This window comes from Chiloscyllium punctatum, chromosome 2 (genome assembly GCF_047496795.1).
Source record: "Chiloscyllium punctatum isolate Juve2018m chromosome 2, sChiPun1.3, whole genome shotgun sequence".
NCBI lineage: Eukaryota > Metazoa > Chordata > Chondrichthyes > Orectolobiformes > Hemiscylliidae > Chiloscyllium > Chiloscyllium punctatum.
In genome coordinates this window covers 39,182,089-39,202,746 of record NC_092740.1, presented here as the reverse complement: position 1 = coordinate 39,202,746, position 20,658 = coordinate 39,182,089, and the positions used below count along the sequence as shown (strand labels likewise).

The 20,658-nt window shown below is 41.2% G+C and overlaps 1 protein-coding gene across 11 annotated transcripts in view; it reads right to left on the bottom strand.

The window, feature by feature from the left end:
- The window catches only part of lhfpl2b (LHFPL tetraspan subfamily member 2b), a 171,275-nt gene that overhangs the window by 124,738 nt on the left and 25,879 nt on the right, over positions 1 to 20,658 (bottom strand). For all 11 annotated transcript variants that reach the window (XM_072547317.1, XM_072547326.1, XM_072596257.1 and 8 more), the window contains one exon: positions 13,779 to 13,873. The gene's annotated coding sequence lies outside the window, so the exon portion shown is untranslated. The remainder of the gene's footprint in view (positions 1 to 13,778; positions 13,874 to 20,658) is intronic.

Below are 20,658 nucleotides of genomic sequence, written 5' to 3'. Positions count from 1 at the left end.
AGAAGCTGTAGCTATTTGCCATAAAGCAGAAAAGCTTATGGGAAGATACAATACAGGCGTTCAAAATTATAAATGGCTATGACAGCAAGGAAAGAAAAACTGTACGCAAAACTAAATCAATTGGCAATGAAGGGCCGTGAATTTTTTTTTTCTCCAGCCAAAGCTATGATAATTTGGAAAGCATTTCCCGAGGGGATGGTGGAAGCAGATACAAAAGTAATTTTCAAAGTGATTTGAGACATACTCAAGAACTATAGGGAAAGAGGATGGAAGTGGAATTAATTACATCAATCTTTGAAGGAACGGGCAAGCACATGATGGAGTGAATGGCCCCTTGTGCGGTTTTATTTTATGACTTAGGAGGGAAAGTATTAAAGATTGAGGTAGAAGTGAAAAAGCAATGTCTTTGGAAAAGATAGCTTTAATGGGGGCTCAGATTAGCCTCAGCACAAGTGGTCTAATTCTGTGCTGATATCTCAATTATTCTGGAATTTTCCAAAATCTTTAAGAAAGATAGTGCCTTATAAACAGTCAGATCATTTTTATTCCACATTCATGTCATTTGCTTCATTACAATCCTATTTTTACAACAAGTTAAATCTTTCCCATGAATGATTGCATTATTCGGTTTCTGTGCAACTCAACAGAACATTTTGGAAGTCATTTGGAGAAGTTTAAAGGGGAACAAAACCTTAGTAATGAATGAACTCATTACTCTCATATGAAAACTGTTTCCCTATTTTGGCCATCTGGATTGCCAGGGCATATTCCCTACTTCTCTCAACACTCCCTTGTAAGCATTCTAGGTAAGTGATGTAATGGAGGATTCAGTGTGTGAAACTCACTTGTGAAACATTTCCACTGCAGTATTTGAACACTGCAATGACATAATCTGCTGATCCGTATATCCAAATGGGCTTTTCAGCAGATTTGTGAATTGGCTTTATTTTCAAAATAGGAATAATGTCAAGACTACATATGAATTTGGAGGAACTGAAAACAGATCATTCAGTATCTGAGTAAATCGCAAGTCTTTAGTTAACCAACCAGACAAGGCATGGAAGAAATTAATGAGAAAATCCAGCAAACGGGGCAATACATTTCAAAATCAATGTGTCATTTTGTGAAAGAAAGGCCAAACTTCTGTCAAAATTACAGGAATCTGTTAAACTCATTACCATGGAAATACATCTTTTGCCATGGAACTGCAGCAGCAACAATAAATGAATGTTTTGTATGAAACCTGTGGATTCATTTATTTTGGAAAGGATTACGTAGGACAGAAAACAGGCCATTTGGCCAAACCAATCTGCTCTGCCATTTCCTTTCTAGCATTAATAAGACTCAAAGTAACGTTAGAGAATTTACTTCCATGGCTTCCTTCAGAAAGAGGTGAGGCCAAGCCCTTACGTCTGTCAAGGAGGCTGGGCTGAGAGGAGTTCTCTATATTTCTTCACAGTTAAATCTACCATTGTGGTAGTTTATTTCCTGTTTCCTCACGTGTGTGTCTAACTGCCCCTTAATACAACATAATTTACTTCAACCACTCCCTCTGGTAACAACTTTGCACATTCCCATCACCCTTTAGAAAATGTGGTTTCTTCTGAATTTTCTATTGCTTTTCTTGGAAATTATCTTATAAGGTGTGGACATTAGTTATGGTTTTTCCCACAACAAAAACATTTTCTCTGGCCACCAACTGGATAACTAGTGAGACCCCCTTTTGCCTCATTTTGGGAGCACATTTCATACTTTGTGCCAGTCACATTAAAACAGATAACTGTAGGCCTCTCCTTGGGACCCGGCCCTACTCATCTTTAGTAGCACCATCAGGGATACAATGACTGCTGCTGGTATAGCACCCATCTGGACCCTCAGATTAACGAGCAACCCAGGCACATATGGGTGATAACAGGGAGGGTTTTGTCAAGAGCCAAATCGACAGCCAGCACAAGGCAAAATGCTGGATCCCTCAAATAGGCATCAAAATGCCTTTGAAAGAGGGATCCCCTGATCTTGTGAGCCAGTGTGCTCATTGGGCTCCCTGCCTGGCATTGTCAGAAGCTTTCAACTGGGTTAATCCATGATGCTAGGATGAGATCCTCAAATGGACATTACTTGTCCAATTAGTGACCTCAAGTAGAAATCAAGGAGGAAAGCCATCCAGGAGCCTTCCGACCACAAATCAAACACAATACAGAGAAAATCTCAAGATTCTGAGTGAGCCAAAACCAATACAGGTTTAGCATGCCTTCCTCACGTTTAAAGTCATGTGCTTGATTTACTTTTGTTTAAACGGCGTTGCTAATCTGTGACTCAATTTTAATGATTTATACACTGTATTTATACCCATGATCACCTTGTTCCTCCATCTCACAGAAAATTGCAAACTCCATGTAATAAATGCCGTCCCTATTCTTTCTACTGAAATGTTTTACCTCACACGACCTCTGTGGAGTGACTCGAGAAAGATTCTGTTCCCTGGAGATAGTTAACGATGGGATCATCAATTTAGAAGACCAGTTTCTCACAATTTGTTCATAACTAAAGCATGCTATCCTTGGCAGTATCCTTGCAAAACTCTTTGGCATCCATTTTAGAATAAGACACATTTTCACACTTATAGGGTAATGTTAAGGATACAGATGTCACTGATGATTGGAATTCTGTGCTCAGTTTTGCGAGCTTCATCTCAAGGCAAGTCCAAGATAAATTACAGATTTGATTCTCAGCTTACCAGCTTTCTGATGGCTGGGGGAATGACACGGCTATAGTACAAAAGTGTGTTTCTGATCTGTTTTCTTAAAGTGTCAGCATGTGCCATGACGGATGAGGATGTTAAGAGCTCTCGAAATGTTTTGATGTGTGATGGTCTCACAGTTAAAGATTAACGATACTGTAATCAGGTCTACAAATCTTCTCAATGATAATCCACATTCAGCATCACAAGGATTAATGGAAGATTCCAGGATAATCTGAGACAGTAAACCATGCACAGCCTCCCAGTGATACAGAGTTCAAGGATTCCATCAAATAGCCGACAGCCTGGCAGGTTCTGGTGAGTTTCATATGTTTTGGAGTAAAAGCACCATCAAATCAGTCCGTCATTACACATAAGTCATCCCTAAGCAGTTACAGCAGAAAACCCTTGCCTTGCAAATAATTAATAAAAAAATCCTTCATTGCAACATTGAATCCCCTGACATAGTTATTTTCTATTACTTCATACACAACTGCTTCAACATGATTCAAGAGAATTGCAAGCTGGGCATCCAAATGTGAAACTACTTTTCTCACATAACTGAATTCTGATGCAGCTCTTGCACCAGAGTTTGCTGTTCAGAGAGACAGGAATGGAAATAAAGTTGAATTTATGCCAATTGCCAGGAGGTTGTCTGAATTTAGCTAAAGCAGGGTGATCTACGTACAGCAACGTAGAATGTACACTACCACTGTCCATTTGATGCTTTTGTTCCACATAAACCTCCTTCTGCCTTTCTTCATTTAACCTTATCTACCAAAACATCTAATAACAGAATGTCTACAGCATGGAAGCAGGCCATTCAGTCCATTGGGTCCACACTGATCCTCCAAAGAACATCCCATCCAGAGCCAGCCCCTCAGCTATCCCTGCATTTCCCACAGCTAATCCACCTAGCCTCTGTCGACACTACAGGGCAACTTAGCACGACCAATCCATCTAACCTGCACATTTTTGGACTGTGGAAGGAAACCAGAGCACTTGGAGGAAACCCACTCAGACACAGAACGAATGTGCAAACTCTACACAGACAGTCGCCTGAGGATGAAATCAAACAGGGTCCCTGGCGCTATGCGGCAGCAGTACTAACCACTGAGCCACAGTGTCACCCACCACTTCTTTTCCTTTGTGTGCTTACCTGGCCTCAATATGGGAACAGCTTTCACTTTCCAATTACTCTCTATGAAAATAAATCCCTCCTAAATTCCTAATGGATTTATTAGTGATCATCTTATATTGATAATCACATAATGAAACAAAGCACTGCCAATGCTGGAAATCTTAAATAAAAACTGGAATTGCTGGAGAAACTCAGCAGGTCTAGGTAATCTATGGAGAGAAACCTGAGTTAATTTTAGATTAGATTACTTACAGTGTGGAAACAGGCCCATCAGTCCAACAAGTCCACACCAACCCGCCGAAGTGCAATCCATCCAGACCCATTCCCCTACATTTACACCTGCCCCTAACATTATGGGCAATTCACCTAACCTGCATATTTTTGGACTGTGGGAGGAAACCCACACAGACACGAGGAGAATGTACAAACTCTACACAGTCAGTCACCTGAGGCGGCGAATTGAACCCAGGTCTCTGGCGCTGTGAGGCAGCAGTGCTAACCACTGTGCTACGAAAGAGGAGTCACTGGACCCACAATGTTAACTCTGCTTTCTCTCCATACTTGCTGCCAGACCTGCTGAGTTTCTCCAGCAGTTTCTGTTGGGTTATATTAATAGTTCCTAGATTAGGGAGACAAATCATCAAAATAAATGTTTCAAACTAAAAAACCGGCACAAAACCCACGTGGATGTTCTCAGAAATTCAAAATATTAAACGATGAATGAAGGGAAACAACAGAGCCCTTCAAAATAAATGCATTTATTTTTCACATTATTAGTTGTATCAGTACAATTTGAACCTTGTCACAAAGAACATGGTGCCATACTTCCTCAGAAATATAAAAATGCAATTAACATGAACATATCCGCCTCTTAACTGTTCATCAACATTGAAAGTACGCAGCTGCTGTGAGGCATCCACTTCCCATTTCATTGACCTGTAGTATTCCAACTCAAAGTGAGTGGCAGTTCCGGTCATGTTATGATGCACTTCAATTCTACACTGACAATGACAATGCTTTGTCAGACAGCAAGGCATGTTTGCTCAAGTTCAATAAAAGGAATTTGGGTTAGAAGTTGGAACTGCAGAATGGACAGTTAGGGGGCAACATTTAACTTCAATGAACCAGCGGGATTGGTTTGATAGATGTGAGTTAAATAATTAAAAATCTGAATCCCGATGGAAACTTGCTTATTTCGAATTTAAATGGCAATGATACAGTCTGCAACGGCTCCAAGGGGTCAGGTTAGAACTTTAGACATGTTAGCTGATTGAAGTCTCATTCCTCTTTGATACCCAGGTGAGAAATGGTAGATCAAACATCTGGGTGTCTTTCCCTCTACCAGCTGCAAGTGCAGCACCAACCTGGGGAGCTGCATATGCCCATTCCAATACCCACTCATTGTGTCCCCACTCCTAGCCTTCAATCCCATCCCACCTTACACACTGGGCCGCAGGACTACCCCCACCCTGGTACATCACACTCACATGGAAAACTTCGACCTTCAGCTTTCCCACACTTTAACAACTCTTCCCACCTGCCACCTCCAGTATCTCTCAAGTAAATAACACTTGAGCTTCTTCAGCAGCTGAAAATAAACTACAAAGTAACTTCTGTGAATAAATATGAGCCAGCAAAGGCAAGACAAAATTGCTTTCATTAACCTACATTTAAAATTGTTCATTTTAATTCCTGTGCCCTCTTTTGATTTCTAAAAGCAAGTAGGAAACACTTTGACACTCAATAGTCAATGAGTATGATGCATTAAATGTTATCATGGATGGATATTTGGAGTGATCTTCATTATATCTGTTGAATTGTTTTACTGGAAAACTGCCTGGGAACAATATGGCCCTTGAGTTGGTTTCACCATTCCATTTCAACATAGTTAGTCTGTACCTCAGCCTTACCTCCTTCATTCCATGGAAAGGCAGCCAACATAATCAAAGACCCCTCCCATCCCGGTTATAATCTCATCCAACCTCTTCCGTAAGGACAAACAGAAAGCTTAAACACAGAGTCAAGAATAGCTTCTTCCCTGCTGTTTTCTGAATGGACCTCTCACATTTTAAATTTAATGTTGATTTCCCTCTTTGTGCACCTTCCCTGTAGCTATAAGCTGCCTGACCAGCTGTGCTTTTCCAGCACCACAGTTTTTGACTATCATCTCCAGCAACTGCAGTCCTCACTTTCTTCGCTCTGTTCTATTACCCTTATGCAATTTGTATGGTATGATCTGCCTGTACTGCATGCAAAACAAAACTTTTCACTGTATCTAGGTACATGTGACAATAATAAACAATGCAAGAATGATGCCCTCGCCTAGCAAATATCCATCAACCTTAGAATTGACCGACAGCCATAATCTCTTGGGGGAGATCATTCCAGATTTCCATGGCATTGGTTGAAAGCAGTGTTAAATCAATAAAATTTTGCAATACAGACATTTAACTTATTCCTCACTCAACATAACTCTTTCAGAACAACCTCACTTCTGACCTACACCCAAAAATATAGATTGCCGAGAATAGACTTGCAAACACACAATACACATCACAAACACAGTCAGAACGTGTTTTGCTGGAAAAGCATAGCCGGTCAGACAGCATCTGAGGAGCAGCAGAGTCAATGTATCGAGCACATGCTTCATCAGCACATTCCTGAAGAAGAGCTTATGCTCAAAACGTCAACTCTCCTGCTCCTCGGATGCTGCCTGACCAGCTGTGCTTTTCCAGCACCACACTTTTTGACTATGACCTCCAGCATCTGTAGTCCTCACTTTCTCCTATATTACAAACCGGCCAACTGTGAAACATACAAAGTTTGCAGTAATCAGCAGATTCTTTAAAATCACTATTATAAGTTGGCTGACCACACAGCAAAGAAAAATGTCCCATTATTATTAATAAACTAGGAATTCAATTATGGATTACTTTGGCTTTGTTCACGCTCACATTTTTCAGTTGATTGTTTTCAGCTTGGACTTTTAACAGGGATGAGGATAAAGAAGTCTGAGTCAAGCACCGAAGTCAAATGGAGCAGATGAAGTAAATTTGCAAATTTCTGACATTCAGGTCATGCCAGGTTCAGGGATGAAAGCACACAGTGCGCCTGGAAGCTGTCGGCAGAGGGCATGACTTGGAGCTGTCGAGCTAAAGATAACGTTCCAGCTGCCGGGTTGAAGAAAGAATGCTGTCAGATCGACCAGACTGTGCGAGCTGTCAGGACAATTCAAATGTTCTGAAAGCAGATACCTTTGAGGTACAGACATGATTTTCCCACAAGCTGAACAGGCATCAGCTATTATCCTGATTGATGTTATTGAAGTTGGTTAAAAAGGGGTTAGCACCAGGCATATTCTGTTTCCCATTGTGATCAGACACTATGACTACTGTTTGGAACAAGGATGTTCAGCCATTAAGAAAACATTTAAAAACAATTAAACTCTTTCCTCTACAGGTCTCATCCCCATTGTGTTGGTTACAATAATCACCCTTGACAGCTTTCACAGGAACATAGGAACAAATGTAGCCCGTTCAGCCCTTCAAATCTATCCCACTATCCAATCAGTTTATGGCTAATCATTCCACTTCTATCTGTGATCCGGATGACCTTGGATTAACAAAACTATCTAAATTGCCAACAAACTTCACTTCAACAGTTTTTTGGAGAGAGGGCTTTATAGATTTCCAATAATCTCTGTGTGAAGTGTTTCCTTATATTACCCCTGAGTTAACTTTCAAAAGGCAGAGCACTGAATAGGAACAGGAGTAGGCCATCAGCCCCTGAATCCTGTTCCACCATTCAATGAGATCATAGTTGTTCTGTGGCCTAACTCAATATACCTGCCTTTGGCCTATATCTCTTAATACCTTCGCTTAACAAAAAAAATTTAAATTTAAATAAACAATCGATCTAACATCAACAGCCTTTTGTGGAAGAGAGTTCCAAACCTTAACACACTTCCTAATGTCACTCCTGAACACTCTAGGCCTAATGTTTAGATTATGGCCCTATTCCCTTCTGTGTGAGTAGGAGAAAGTGAGGACTGCAGATGCTGGAGATCAGAGATGAAAAATGTAGTGCTGGAAAAGCACAGCAGATCAGGCAGCATTTGAGGTACAGGAGGATTGACCTTTTCGGCATAAGCCCTTTAGCAGGAATATGGGGGCTGCAGAGGGGAGGGCAGCTGAGAGATAAATCGGGGATATTGGGGGTGGGGGGGAAGATAGCTAGGAAGGCAATAGGTGGATGCAGATGTGGGGGTGATGGTGATAGGTCGGAGCCAAGGATGGAGCAGATAGGTGGGAAGGAAGATGGACAGATAGGACAGTTCAAGAGGGTGCTACTGAGTTGGAAAGTTGGATCTAGGATGAGATGGAGGAGGGGAGATGAGGAAACTGGTGAAATTGATAATGTCATGTGGTTGGAGGGTCCAAGGCGGAAGATGAGGCGTTCTTCCTCCAGGCATTGGGTGGCTAAGATTTGGTGGTGCAGGAAGCCCAGGACTTGCATGTCCTTGGGAGGAGGAGTTGAAGTGGGTGGCCACAGGGTGGTGGGGTTGTTTAGTGTGTGTATCCCAGAGGTATTCTCCGAAATGTTCCACAAGGTGGCATCCTGTCTCCCCAAAGTAGAGGAGACTATCATCAAGAGCAACGGACAGAGTAGATGAGGTGTTTGGATGTGCAGGAAAATCTCTGCCGGATGTGGAAGAATCCTTTGGGGCCTTGGATGGAGGTATGGGGGGAGGTGTGGGCACAGGTTTTACACCTCTTGCAGCAGCAGGGGAAGGTACTGAGAGTCTAGGGTGAGTTGGTGGGGGGCATGGACTAACAAGTGAGTCGCGGAGGGAATGGTCTCTGGAGAATGCTGACGGGGTGGGGAGGGAAATTTATCTCTGGTCATGGGGTTTGAATGTAGGTGGCAGAAATGGCAGAGGATGATGCGCTGAATCGAGATTGGTGGGGTGGAAGGTGAGGACCAGGGGTTTTATATACCTGCTGCGGTTAGAGGGTTGGGGTCAAGAGCGGAGGTGTGGGAACTGGAGGAGATGCGCTGGAGGGTATTGTTGACCGTGTGGGAGGAGAAATTGTGGGTGATGGTGTAGTCCAGGTAGCTGTGAGTACCCTCTAACTACAAGCCTGAAGGGTTATCAGTGGGACAGCTTTAATACACATCATTTATAAGAGCACATCAGGACAGCAGCATTGAATTAATACTGAATCTGTACTGGACCAACCATATAAATATTATAGGTATAAAAGCATGTCACAGGCTAGGAATCCTGCAGCAAGTAACTCACCTGGTTCCCCAAAGCCTGTCCATCATCTACACGGCACAAGTCAGGACTGTGATGGCATACTCTCCACTTGTCTGAATGAATACAGCTCCACCAACACTGAAGAAACCCAGCATTATCCAGGGCAAAGCAACTCGCATGATTAGCAACCCATCTGCTACCTTCAACATTCTCTCCCTTTACCTCTGACATGCAGTGACAGCAATATGCCCTATCCATAAGATGCACTGCCAAGCACAAAAGCATCTTTGAAACCCATGACCTTTACCAGCTTGAAGGCCATTGGCAGCAGATACATGGACCACCATCACCTGTAAGTTTCCTTCCAAGTTACTCACCATTCTGATTTGGAAATATATCTCCGTCCTTTCACTATTCCTGGATCAACATTCTGAAACTTCCTTCTAAATATCACTGTGGATTTTCCCATATCCCAGGGAAAACTTGCCATGTCTCCAGGGAAATTAAGGATGCACAAGAAATTCTGGTCTGGCCAGTGATTACTATACCTCATGAACGAATAAAAAAATCATGACTGTCATTATGTAACAACTGGACAGCAATTATATCAAACTATGAGAAAGTGCAAATACAGTCTGTCATCTTCACCAGCATTTAATATCAGCTTCAATCTGTATTTAGTACATGAAAGCTCAGCCCAAGATAATACTCAGACAATATTTTAAATTTTGTTGTTACTTCCAAGTTGTTGGCAGGGTGACACAATGGCAATGTTTAATGCTGGTCATGACGACCAGGAATTGAATGTACATAGCCTGTAAGTGGTGAACTGTACCAAATACCAACAATATTTGATAAATGTTTGTCAATGTATCTGTCTAACAGTTCCTTTCAGAATGTTGGAAGCAATTTAGAGGAATAATCAAGAAATGTCACCTCCAAGAGGTCAGTAATTGCTCAAAAGTTACTGTCAGCATCAGAGTTCTGCCAATATTAAAATGTGGTCCACTTCCACCTCAAATGAATAACACGTTTGAACAAATTAAATTGATCCTACATTTAAACCCCAAGTCTCAAAACTCTCAACATTGTGAAGAAATATTCTTTGAGGTATTGATACCTAATATAAAAACAAAACTTAAATTACATGGAAACAAAATGTTCGAACATTTAATTTTTGTTAGTGATTTTAAGTTTCTGATAAATACTGAAAATGTAACGTTTTAATACACGTGCCTGGATACAGATTAGAAATTAGTCCTGGCACCCAATAGCAATGCACTACTAACTTACTCTAGAGTGCATTCACTCAACAGCAATGCAGTAAAGTCGACCCTGAATGTTGTAGCATCTGCTGAGGATACACTAAGGATATTTGACTCCTCCCAGCAAAGTTAGAGTCAATGGAGATCAGGAGGAAGACTAATGTCTTAGACTCAGCTATTTACCCCAGTTCACAAATGGCTTTTACTTCATCATATGGTCAGAAATGGAGATGCTTGCAGATGATTAGGTAAATCAAGAAACATCACTGAGCACATGCTACCTCTGAACTGGCATGCCACACAACTGTGCCAAAATTACAGATTCGAATACAAGGTTAACTACAGGCAGAATAGAGGAAATACAATACAAAGTACAGAAAACAATATCCAGGAAATTTTGCAAAGGATGTATTGTTTTTAATTATGAATGGGAAGGTCAGAAACAATACATGACATATCAAAAGGTTTATATTGAGAAAAAATACAATGGCATGCCAAAGATTTTTACTCTGTTTCAAGTGGCATTTTGGGGAGTATGATCTGTAAATGAATGAAATCATCCCCACCCCCATTTTGTTTTTGTTAATTGCAAAACATCTTTTGTTAATTGCCTGGCTGATCACCCATAGCAAAAATGCCTGCCATGTTTGTCTATAAAACAGATAACAGTGTTTAAAACAATGCATTTTGTGAAGTGTATTTATGGTAAGTTACTATGAAAACGTGTGTTTTCTTTCTATCTTTCCCACTAGTATTGCTGAAGATTGCCCAGTGTGGCCCAACAATCAAAAGCATATTAAGAGGAATTAGAATTCTGACACTGGATGTGGGCCTTGCAGTTAATATCAGTTTCTTGTATGTGGTTATGGATCAGAATACCTCTTTGAAAGTGAAATATCCACTCAACAATAAGAAAGAAAAATGCAGGAATGATCAACCCACAGTGAAGTAGTAACAGGAGTCCAACTGTTAAAATGGTATAAACCATGTCTTAATTGACATGCAGGGTGTTTTTTGTGGGAAACAAATATCTTGCGTCAATTGGTCTCTCACTCTAAGTCTGCTGTATTCAGATGGGTTGCAACAGCATAGACCAAGTACACAAGCACAAAGGAGGAGATAGCTCTGAGAACCAAATTTCCCTTCCAAATAGTGTATTGGATTAAGGTATTAAACCGACCCATTCTGAATAAAAAGCAAAAGGATAAGTGTTATCATAAAGGGCAGAGATTCCACACAGGAGGCAGAAGGTTTGAGTCAGGATACTTTCCTACGCTTTAGACCCATCGCCTATAAAAGGCCTTTATTTATCAAATTTTCATTCCAAGGACATGGGGTGGGATGGAGTTGGTATGCCAGCTCCAGAAGTGGCTATGGAATGATGAAGGTGAATGATGAAGGAGGCTAATTATAAAGGTAAAAACAATGACTGCAGATGCTGGAAACCAAATTCTGGATTAGTGGTGCTGGAAGAGCACAGCATTTCAGGCAGCATCCAACGAGCAGCGAAATCGTCGTTTTGGGCAAAAGCCCTTCATCAGGAATGGGCTTTTGCCCGAAACGTCGATTTCGCTGCTTGTTGGATGCTGCCTGAACTGCTATGCTCTTCCAGCACCACTAATCCAGGCTAATTATAAAGCCTACCTGGATTTTTTAGGATTTTTGATCAGCTCCAATCACAGTTGTTAGGCTTCTCACACTTCATCATCTGCTTCTTTCGTACTTTCCAAGCCCTGTCACTTTTCCAACCCCATCCTCCATCCCCCATGACTCAATGTTCCTTCCAAGCTCCCATGATCCATTCATATCGCTCTGCATTCTCCATGCCCTCACACATAATATTTATTATGCACAGAAGATAGAGTTGTTAATGAAAAATATCCATTCAAAAACATTCCTTGATAACCTCAAAAGTGACAAACAAAGCCATTCATAATTTCAATAACAGAAGCTTTACCCCATTTTATATTCCTTAACCTTAAGCGAACAAAGATGTTGAACAGAACAAATCATAGAACAATTAACTTATTAAAGACTGATAAAGAGTTCAAAAAATCACAACTAACACTCCTCTTCAACCAATGAACAGACTCCTGCTAGACTGATCCTGGAGCTTAAATCAAGCATTTAAAATGAGGCTCTCTGACAACTGTATCAACAGAGAAACAGCTGGCCAGATACTTGTGTCTCCAGGTGGCCCCATTATGAATGCTTGGCTGAGCTTTAAGTAAATGCAATTTTCTCATGAACATTTTAAGACTTGCCAAATCAAACAGATGACATGGCATGCATCAGTATCACAGTATGACCAAAAATGGGTTTACACACAGCCTCTCACACATTCACTTAAGTCAGCAGGGGAGACTGATGGCAGCAGAATGATCATTATAGAATTATTAGGAATGAGAATCCAAATGTAGAGTGATACAGAACTCACATCACTAATTGAGCATTCACCCAGCTGATCTATCCCAACATTTACATTCCACAGAACCCCTCCACATGCTGCCACACCTAACCTATCACCATATACTGCTACTCTTTTCTCCTTCATGGAATTATCTAGCTTTCACTTAAATGTTATTCAAATTAACTACCCCTCAAAGTCCCTGTTTTAGTTATTACAGTTTATTTTATATTAATGATTAATGGCTTTGAACTCTCTCACAAGAGGAAACATCTCTTCAAACCTATTGAACCCACTCACAATTTTAAATATTTTGGGGCTTGATTAAAACATTCATGAATAAGAAAGTCTCACTCCTTATAGATAAGACTCGCTGATTCTGCATGGAGGTTAAAACAAGATTGTCGAAATGTTGCCCATCGACTTCCACATTAAATTTGTGCCTTAAATTTCCCAACAGCTCCTGCAAAGGCAGACAGCTTGGTGAAGGTCAGTACATTATACTAACATCTTACATCACAATGATAGGCTTCAACTCCAGGACAGAAGCTAAATCAAAGTAATCTGTAAATGATGGAAGTTGATGGGGTGAGGATGCGGCTCATACCTCATTGGATACATCAATAACGTAAGTGCAGTTATACTACACTTTGCTTCAGAATGGTAATGGAAGGGGGGGTATGGGTATCAAGAAAAAGGAAATCAGTCAAAATTTTAGCTCCTGATCACAATGACAGTTTGGATTTTAACACTCCCAAGAGTTGTGTTAGTTGAACTTGTTCACCGCTCCACTGACGTCTAGCCTCTTGGTCATAGTACAGGAACAGCACTGGTTCCAGTGGAGCTGCACTGCAGTACACAGAGATAAGATGAGGATGTTTGAACATGAACAATATTTTTAGTGATGTTTGAGACTCGGATCTGACCATCTGTAAATAAGCGATTACACAACTCCCTCCACTCACCTCCTTTATCTGACCCTTTGCTCCTTCCTCTCGTTAACGGATAATGGTATCCTCCCTCAGATCGAAGAGGCCGATCATGTTTGATTAGACAGGGCCTGCATGGAACAGACAAGGGTTATCCTCATTACTACATTTTTCTGGTCTTTGAAAGACATTTGAATAATTAGGCATGAGAACAAAAGAATGATTTATAAAATGACATTTCAAATCAGCTGGTTTGCAATTTAATATTTGCATCCACGAAACAGTCAAAGTCATCGAATCATAGAGATGTACAGCATGGAAACAGACCCTTCGGTCCAACCCGTCCATGCTGATCAGATATCCCAACCCAATCTAGTCCCACCTGCCAGCACCCAGCCCATATCCTTCCAAACCCTTCCTATTCATATACCCATCCAAATGCCTCTTAAATGTTGCAATTGTACCAGCCTCCACCACTTCCTCTGGCAGCTCATTCCATACATGTACCTCTGCGTGAAAAAGGTGCCCCTTAGGTCTCTTTTATATCTTTGCCTCTCACCCTAAACCTATGCCCTCTAGTTCTGGAATCCCCAACCCCAGGGAAAAGACTTTGTCTATTTATCCTATCCATGCCCCTCATAATTTAGTAAACCTCTTTTAGGTCACCCCTCAGCCTCCGACACTCTAGGGAAAACAGCCCCAGACTGTTCAGCCTCTCCCTGTAGCTCAGATCCTCCAACCCTGGCAACATCCTTGTAAATCTTTTCTGAACCCTTTCAAATTTCACAACATCTTTCCAGTAGGAAGGAGACCAGAACTCCACCAACAGTGGACTAACCAATGTCCTGCACAGCCACAACATGACCTCCCAACTCCTGTACTCAATACTCTCACCAATAAAGGAAAGCATACCAAATGCCTTCTTCACTACCCTATCTACCTGCAACTCCACTTTCAAGGAGATATGAACCTGCACTCCAAGGTCTCTCTGTTCAGCAACACTCCCTAGGATCTTACCATTAAATGTATAAGTCCTGCTAAGATTTGCTTTCCCAAAATGCAGCACCTCGCATTTATCTGAATTAAACTCCATCTGCCACTTCCCAGCCCACTGGCCCATCTGGTCCAGATCCTATTGTAATCTGAGGTAACCCTCTTTGCTGTCCACTACACCTCCAATTTTGGTGTCATCTGCAAACTTACTAACTGCACCTCTTATGCTCACATTTCAAGACATCCAGCACTTCCTCCTCTGTAATCTGGACATTTTGCAAGAAATCACCATCTATTTCCCTACAGTCTATATCTTCCATATCCTTTTTCACAGTAAATACTGATGCAAAATCCTCATTTAGTATCTCCCTCATTTTCTGTTGCTCCACACAAAAGTCGCCTTGCTGATCTTTGAGGTTTCCTATTCTCTCCTTAGTTACCCTTTTGTCCTTAATACATTTGTAAAAACCCTTTGGATTCTCCTTAATTCTATTTGCCAATGCTATCTCATGTCGCCGCTTTGCCCTCCTGATTTCCCTCTAAAGTATACTCCTACTTTCTTTATACTCTTCTAAGGATTCACTCGATCTATCCTGCCTATACCTGACATATGCTTCCTTCTTTTTCTTAACCAAACCCTCAATTTCTTTAGTCATCCAGCATGCCCTATACCTACCAGCCTTCCCTTTCACCCTGACAGTCAGTATCTCAAAGTGATGCTTCCTCTTCCAACACATACAACAGTGCACAAACACTCATTTATTATCTATATCAGAAAATCCACCAACTGAGATGGGGCCAGTCTAAAGTGATTGCCTTTTTCGGTCATGACAACAAATGTTAACTATATCAAGTACCTTTCTACTACCTCAATGCCGTTCATGGAACCTAATAACCCAACCAATAGCCAAATTACTGATTTATATAGACATATCCTGATGCATTTATCAGTCTTCATATCCATACTTGGAGATGCAAAATTCACAATTTGTAAAGTCCAATTCACGAGGGGCTTTGGACAGAGTCGATAGGGTAAAACTATTCTCCATGATGGAAGAATTGAGAATAACAGGATGCAGATTTAAGGTAATTGGCAAAGGAAACAGTGAGTGATTTAGGTTAGGAATGCACTGCCTGAGAATATTGTGGAGGCAGGTTCAACTGAAGCACTCAAAATGTTATCAATACAAGAAGAATGTATAGGATCACAGGAATAAGCAGTGAATGATATTTACTAAGTCGTTCATTTGGACAACCAGAGATGCAAAGGCCTGAATGGTATTCTCTGTGATGCCGTTGATCGGTCTGATGATTCTTCTAATTCCAAATTGGCTTAGAACATTTCAATAAAATCTCTACTGCTGATAAAAGTCAGTTTAACTCTTCAGAAACCAATGTTAGCAGCTTTGATGAAGAGCACCATCAATAATGCCTTTTACCAAAATCAACAATGGCTCAGGGTGCAGGTTTTAAATTAACAGAATGGAGGAATGCATCAGTGGGGACTTCAAAAATTAATTCCCTTTTTAAAAGAACTTATTTTTGCATTGTTAGGTTCTAATGCAAGAATCAACACCAATGCCAGAATGAAAGGAAAATCCAACATTGTATCCATTGCTCTGTAAAGTTGTCTGTCAAAAGATGCTTTTTCTTCTAGAATTTTAATAGACATCAGCCAGTCCCTAACAGTGCTATGTAACAGGAGAGGCAGCTGAGCAGCTTCTAATCTTATTAACTGTCTGGTTTGAATACCCAAAAGAACAAAGGAAAACCCCAGAGTTTCAAATTTACCACAGGTCCTTTGGGTGTCCATTGCCATCTGTTGCTGCACTATTTAGTGTGTGTAAGGCCAGTTCACAAATTCCCACTCGGAGGTTCAGGGTCCCCACCATGTAGCTATCTCATTACACACAGTAAATGTCAATGAGCGTTGTGGGGGAGGGAAACAAGAACTCTCTGACAGCTCAAGGACACACACAACGTAAAATGTCAATACTCAGTGTAGTTCAACCATCCCTTAATTCACCTCAGGGTATTTCACTCAGATAAACTAGGGAGGGGGGTTTAGGGGTCTGCATTTTAAATTAAGCCTTTTTTAAACTTGGCAGCATCTCCTCTTGATGGTGACAGTATCATTGAACAACAGGTCTCAGGTATTCACAAATAAAACTGATAAACAAATTCAGAAGAAACTTCTTCAACAAAAGAATGATTAGAATGTAAAGTTTGCTAGAGTCAATGATGCATGCAGCAGATGCATTTACACAGGTTTATATTAAATATATGCATAGGAATAGGCCATTCAGCCCAATCAATCCTTGCCAGGGCACAAGTTCCACTTGAGCTCCTCCAAAGTTTTCTCATCTAAATCTACAACTGTAAATATTTAATCTCTTCTCCTAGTATAGTTTCCCTTTGAATGCATCTGTACAATTCAATTCAACCTCTTCCTGCATGTAAACCAGCATTCATGGTGGCTCAGCGGTTAGCACTTCTACCTCACTGTGTTAGGGACCCAGGTTCGATTCCACCCTCCGTGTACTCCCTGTGTGGAGTTTGCACATTCTCCCCCTGTCTGCGATGGTTTCTTCCGGGTTCTCTGGTTTCCTCCTGCAGTCTAAAGATGTGCAAGGTAGGTGAATTAGCCATTGGAAATGCAGGGTTACAGTCATTAGGTAGGGGTGGATGCTTTTTGCAGGGTTGGTGTGTACTTGATGTACTGAATGGCCTGATTCCACACTGTAGGGGTTCTGTGAAGTTGGCCTAGAGATTTATGGAGTAGCTGTACCCTGGCTGAGGTCACATACTATAAGTGGAAGATGGTCGTAGTTGCTGAACATTAATCCCTGGACGTCTCTGCAGGAATTCCTCAGGATAGTTTCCTCGGCCCAGCCACCTTCATCAATAATCTTCCCTCCAGCAGAAGTGTGAAGGTCATCAATGACTGCACAATGTTCAGCACCGTTCACAACTCCTCAGATGCTGAAACAGTCTATGTCCATACACAGCAAGACCTGGACAACATTCAGGCTTTGGCTGATAAGCAGCAAGTAGCATTCAAGCCAGGCAATCAGCATCTCCAAACAAACACAAAACAAATCTAAACGTCACGCACCTGATATTCAATGGCATTAATATCCCCAAATTCCCCTCAATGGGGGCTATCATTAACCAGAAACTGAACTAAACCAGTCCCCACATAAATACTGTAGATACACAAGCAGACCAGAAGTTATGTGGTGAATAACCTACCTCCTGACTCTTCAAAGACTGTCCGCCATTTACAAAGCACAAATTAGGAGTGTGATGGAACACTCCCCACTTGCTTGGATGGGTGCAGCTTCAACAACACTCAAGAAGCTTGACACCATCCAGGACAAGGCAGTCTTCTCAAATAGCAACCCATCACCACCCTCTACCACTGAAGCCTCAGTACTATTTACAAGGTGCACTGCAGTGAATCAAAACGGCTAAAAAATCATCGCAGTGCTGAAGAAGAGTCATGAAATATTAACTTTCTCTCTCTCCACAGTTGCTGCCAGATTGGTGAGTTTCTCCAACATTCTCTGTGTTTGATTCGCCAAGACTACTTCAAAGGCACCTTCCAAACCTGCAACCTCCAACATCTGGAAGGCCAAGGCCAGTAGATACATGGGAACACCACCACCTGCAAGTTCCCTGCCAAATCACACAGCATCCTGACTTCAAATTATATCATCATCCCTTCTCTGCTGTTGGGTTAAAATCCCAGAACTTCCCTCCTAACAGCATTGTGGGTCTACCTACACTATATGGACTGTGAAAGTTCAAGGAGAGAGCTCCTGAATCTGGGGAACTCATTTCTGCAGAGGATTGTGCCAGCCAAGTAATTGGGCATATTTAGGCAGAGATAGATAGATTCTTGATGGGTAAGGGGATCAAAGCTTACAAGAGAAGGCTGGACAATGGGGTTGAGAAACATATCAGACATGATTGAATGGTGGAGCATCCTTCATGGGTTGAATATCCTAACTCTGCTCCTATATCTTATGGTCTTATGATTTCATCATCACCTTGTCAATGGAAACTAGGGATGGGCAATACATACTGCCCTCGTTAGCAATGCCCACATCCCATGAACAAATAAATATAAAAATTGTTCAATTAGGCAAGGCTAGAAGTGAAATTTCTTTACATGTTGTCTAAGCAGCAACACACAAGTGTACACATGTACTGAATACTATGTTATTAGACAAAATAAACAACTGCAGAAGTTAGCAACAGGGTGGATTTCAAACGATTGCAAATAGCTAAATCCCATTTCAGAGATTAAATTTAGTACATTTTCAGGTCTCATCTGTGTTCCAAAATCTCACTGCAAACTTAATCTCAGAAAAGTACAGTAAAACAATAGCATGGAATATCTGGAGTACCATTATTGCTTGAGATGTCAAGCAGCTGCAAAAGCAGATGCAAGTGCAATTTTATTAAAATAAAGTGAGGAGTTTCATATTCCAGAATCAGGAAATGACTGGAAATTGCTAAATAACACATTTCTCCCAAACGCCACAATCAACACACCTGCCCTGTATCCGACACACGTGTACTTCAATATGGACATGGAAGCAATGAAATTTCACTGCTGGAATTGCCAGATGAGAGAATGCAATGTTGGTCAGGGTAGCTCAACTTGTGAGAGCCTCTGGTTTTACAGCTTCACATTGAATGCACACCATATGCAGTACTCTACCTGAAAATTAATGTTAGTAGCTGAAAAGGAGTTCGGTAGAAAATATTTTACAGTGTACTGTGAACCATGCCAGCAGAACTTTACAGATCTGCAGACACTGCATTTAGAAAATATAGCATTCTGAAGTCGTGTACAATGAACATTCTCAAATTTTTTGGGTGAGGCCACTTGAAAATGTTTTCCACCTCTCTCACCCATCAATTATGGATGTGAGTGTGTGCATGTGACATTATCCTTATGATATTCTATGATTATGTACTGACTACATGAACTTGGCGTAAAAAAGAACATTCAACTCTTATGCCAGATTGCTTCAGTCATAGTGATCAGAGTCAAAAGATTGTGTATTCAAATCCCACAACAGAACTTAAGAACATCAACTAAGGGAAAGCTGTACTGGCGAAGGTACTGCCTTCCAGGTGCATCACCAACTGATGTTTCATTGTTTCCCCTTTTTGTATCAGCTGAATAATGCTTTAAAACCAGTTACAGAACAAAATGGTGGAAATACCCAGAGGGTCAAGCTGAATCTGTGGAGAGAAAAGAGCGTTAAACCTTTCAGGTCTGTGAGACTTAATTAAAGGAAGACTTTGGGCTGGATGCCCCCACTCCAGACATGTTTCTAGGTAATATGTCAACTAGGGCAGCTGCCCACCTCCTCACTCACGCCTTAGCCAATTCCCACATTACAGGGTGGATGGGAGCTAAAACCTGACAGCCCATCGGCCGCTTTTAATTAAATAATTATAATTAATTGGAGCTGTTAAATTTGAATTAACTCAAGATTTAGATGCCTATGCTCAAATGTGGTGAGCATGGGCAGGCAGGCAGATGTGAGTATCCCCCAGTTTTAAAACCCTTTGGAAGTGCAGGCAGCAAGTAGAAATCCTATATTTGAAGTGTGCCCTTTGCACATCAGAAATAATACCTTGAATGAATAATTTTTTTGTCATGTGCATTTTACAGTGAGAAAAACAGTAAAATACAGTGAAAACCTTTTGCACTGTCGCCACAATTTGAAACCTTTTAAATAGTTTTATGAATAGGCAAAAATAGAAAGGTATACTTAAAGAGAATCCATCAGTCAGGCAGCACGGTGACTCAGTGGTTAGCACTACTGCCCCACAGTGCCAAGGTCCCAAGTTCAATTCCAGCCTTGGGTAACTGTGGAGTTTGCACATTCTCCCAGTGTCT